General features: G+C 32.4%; 1 protein-coding gene across 1 annotated transcript in view; it reads left to right on the top strand.

Annotated features, from left to right (window-relative positions):
* Positions 1-4288, top strand: part of LOC106471598 (acetylcholine receptor subunit alpha-like) — an 83633-nt gene that overhangs the window by 73335 nt on the left and 6010 nt on the right. The gene's annotated exons all lie outside the window — the stretch shown is intronic.

The following is a 4288-nucleotide window of genomic DNA, read 5'->3' as shown; positions in this document are numbered from 1 at the left end:
CATTGATGTCATTGATTACAATAATTTATTGTTCAATGTAGATGCATTGCTAGCATTGATTACAGTAATTTATTGTTCAATGTAGATGCATTGCTAGCATTGATTACAGTAATTTATTATCGAATGTAGATGCATTGTTACCATTGATTACAGTAATTTATTGTCGAATGCAGATGCATTGATGTCATTGATTACAGTAATTTATTGTTCAATGTAGATGCATTGCTAGCATTGATTACAGTAATTTATTGTCCAATGTAGATGCATTGCTAGCATTGATTGCAGTAATTTATTGTCGAACGTAGATGCATTGTTAGCATTGATTACAGTAATTTACTGTCGAATGTAGATGCATTGCTAGCATTGATTACAGTAATTTATTGTCGAATGTAGATACATTGTTCGCATTGATTACAGTAATTTATTGTCGAATGTAGATACATTGCTAGCATTGATTACAGTAATTTATTGTCGAATGTAGATGTATTGCTAGCATTGATTACAGTAATTTATCGACGAATGTAGCTGGTCAATGCTAACACTAACAATGTATATACATTCGTCAATAAATTACTGTAATCAATGCTAACAATGTATCTACATTCGTCAATAAGTTACTGTAATCAATGCCAACAAAGTTACAGTACTTTCGTTTTACTTACAATAACGATTTATCTTCGTGAATTAAAAAATATCAAGAATTTTCGATATTGCAACAGAAAAACAGAAGAGAAACTTGATTAAATTAGATTAGACAAAATAAAATATGAAACCTTTTTTAATACCTGTAGAATAGAAATTGAATTAAACCAGCTTAGACAGGTATGAAACATACATTAATACATATTTGTAAATAAGAACCACATTTTTAGTGTCTTTTCGGATTTTTGAATTAATATCTTTTCAAAATACCCTTGTGGTAAATGTTTCTAAAAACAGGCCTAGCTTTCGGTAGCTCAGCGGTAAGATTAAAAACTTATAACTCTAAAATTCGTGGTTTCATTCCTGCGATTGTCACACCAAAGATAGCTTATTGTGCAGCGTTTTAATAACAAAGAAACACATTAGTAAAATTTCAAACACGAAGAAGAAATCAGTAAAATGTTTGTGTTAATGTAAGTTTACTGTTGTCAAGAAAGGAAGCTTTACTTTTTTTTTTACTCTGCACTCAAATATATGTATGAGTTCCTGTTTACTTCCCCACCTTGACGAGAGGAAACAGAATAGCGATATACACTCTTAGAACTCGAAAACTAGCATTAAATAAATGAGTAACTACACGTTTCTTATACGTCATAAAGTTTAGGAAATATGTTCAGATATGTACGACATATTTCTCCATTCCATTGGTACTTATACATTTTTTCTATGATTACTTCTTGCAACATTTCGGTCATTAAATTCAACCAGACTTTTACACACCCTAATCAGACATTGTTCGTGTGTATAATTTTACACACCCTAATCAGACATTGTTCCTGTGTATAATTTTACACACCTTAAACAGCCATTGTTCCTGTGTATAATTTTACACACCCTAATCAGACATTGTTCCTGTGTATAATTTTACACACCCTAAGCAGCCGTTGTTTGTGTGTATAATTTTACACACCCTAATCAGTCATTGTTCGTGTGTATAATTTTACACACCCTAAGCAGCCATTGTTCGTGTGTATAATTTTACACACCTTAAACAGCCATTGTTCGTGTGTATAATTTTACACACCCTAATCAGACATTGTTCGTGTGTATAATTTTACACACCCTAAACAGCCATTGTTCGTGTGTATAATTTTACACACCCTAAGCAGCCGTTGTTTGTGTGTATAATTTTACACACCCTAAACAGCCATTGTTCGTGTGTATAATTTTACACACCCTAAATAGCCATTGTTCGTGTGTATAATTTTACACACCCTAAACAGCCATTGTTCGTGTGTATAATTTCACACATTCTAAGCAGCCATTGTTCATGTGTATAATTTTACACATTCTAAGCAGCCATTGTTCGCGTATATAATTTTACACACCCTAATCATTCATTGTTCGTGTGTATAATTTTACACATCCTAATCAGTCATTGTTCGTGTGTATAATTTTATACACATTAAACAGCCATTGTTCGTGTGTATAATTTTACACACCTTAAGCAGCCATTGTTCGTGTGTATAATTTTACACATCCTAATCATTTATTGTTCATGTGTATAATTTTACACACCCTAATTAGTCATTGTTCATGTGTATAATTTTACATACCCTAAATAGCCATTGTTCGTGCATATAATTTTACACACCCTAAACAGCCATTGTTCGTGCATATAATTTTACACACCCTAAGCAGCCATTATTCGTGCATATAATTTTACACACCCTACAGAATAAGCAATAGGTTCACCATACAATATGTAAACCATCTTTATCATTGATAAACTGATAAATCGACACTGGAAAGGTTTCTGTGGTTAGCATTTTACTGAAAAACACAAATAAAATAGCAAGAAAACAGAAATAATATAGCATAAAAACACACGTAAGATAACCTAAAAACAGAAATAAGATAGCATAAAAACACACGTAAGATAACTTAAAAACAGAAATAAGATAGCATAAAAACACACGTAAGATAACTTAAAAACAGAAATAAGATAGCATAAAAACACAAGTAAGATAACCTAAAAACAGAAATAAGATAGCATAAAAACACAAGTAAGATAACCTAAAAACACAAGTAAGATAGCATAAAAACACACGTAAGATAACATAAATTCAGTCTTCTCTTACGACAGTACTGTACAATTCATTTGAGAAAGATATGAAATAAGTTTAGAAATGTATACATCTCTCTCTATACTGTTGAACCCTGTATGTTAGTTAGTCATATTGATGATTAGCCACCTAGTGGTGGTATAATTATAGCTCTAAACAATAATTTCTCTTACTTTACACCATAGAAAGTTGTTGAAGTTGGCAGACTTCTTTGCTAAACTCTAACCAAGCCTACGTCGTGATTAAAACCAATGAATACAGGCCTTCTTTTAGATTTCAATGGTGACGTTCATTTTACCAAGTATAGAAAAATTATGTTCGGAGCTAAAACGACGGAACGTGATAAAGTCTGAACTTGACGTACAAGGAAAGTGAATACGTGGGTGTTTTTTTTTAACTCTACAACTTTCAAGAACTAGAACGTTCTCGAAGGACTAGTCTTGTTTTTTTCCTTTCTCTCTCTTTGTCCATTCGTTCAAACGTTCGTGAAAGCCTAAATTAGGTTCCCTAAAACATCTTGATAAATTATCCATACTCTAAAATAATTTGTTTTACAAACGGAAAATTTTACAGACTATAATCACCTTATTTGTAGAACACGAGTTGCTTTATTAAACAATTGCATTTTCTCATCTTTTCGTTTTTAAAATAAGTTGTTTGATCTTTTTTTTTAGTGTTAACATGAAAAAAAATATCGGAGTATCGTAGCGTAACAATAGTGGATTTTGTAATAAATTTAGATTTAAGCCAATTAAAAATTTACTACTTTAAAAACAATTAATCAATCGAGATTAGAAACATTGCACATTTACGGTCCTTAAGCGCTTTGATTACAGATAATCTTGATACGAATTATAATAACTGAATCACAAAATCCAATGATTTTTTGTTGTCGCTATTTTAAGAGAGAAGAATAACATAGTTGAGTTTATGTTAACAGTTTGTGGCGTATTTCTAAAAAAAACTCTAATGAGGAAAATATTCAACATTTTTACCAACCACGTAGGAGTTAAATACTTAAAGAAGAAACTGTGTTTCTGAATGAGATAGGCCCGGCATGGCCAGGTGGTTAGGGCACTCGACTCGCAAGCTGCGGGTCGCGGGTTCGAATCCCCGTCACACCAAACATGCTCGCCCTTCAGCCGTGGGGGCGTTATAATGTGACGGTCTATCCCACTATTCGTTGGTAAAAGAGTAGCCCAAGAGTTGGCGGTGGGTGGTGATGACTAGCTGCCTTCCCTCTAGTCTTACACTGCTAAATTAGGGACGGCTAGCGCAGATAGCCCTTGTGCTGCTTTGCGCGAAATTCAAAAAACAAACTGAATGTGACAGTTTGAAATATTTTGAAGTGTAAAATGTGCATTTTTGGTTTTGTAAAAAATCACCAAAGTTAAACAATATAATGTTTAGAGTATTATGGAAAATTATCTTAATCTCCATACTGTAGTGAAGAATTAATATAATTACACTTTATTCAGATGAAAGAAGATTGGAAGTACGTTAGCTATGGTATTGGATCG

This window comes from Limulus polyphemus, unplaced genomic scaffold, assembly GCF_000517525.1.
Source record: "Limulus polyphemus unplaced genomic scaffold, Limulus_polyphemus-2.1.2 Scaffold4723, whole genome shotgun sequence".
Taxonomy (NCBI): domain Eukaryota; kingdom Metazoa; phylum Arthropoda; class Merostomata; order Xiphosura; family Limulidae; genus Limulus; species Limulus polyphemus.
Note: the sequence above shows the minus strand (reverse complement) of the source record. Positions and strands in the feature narration are given on the sequence as shown.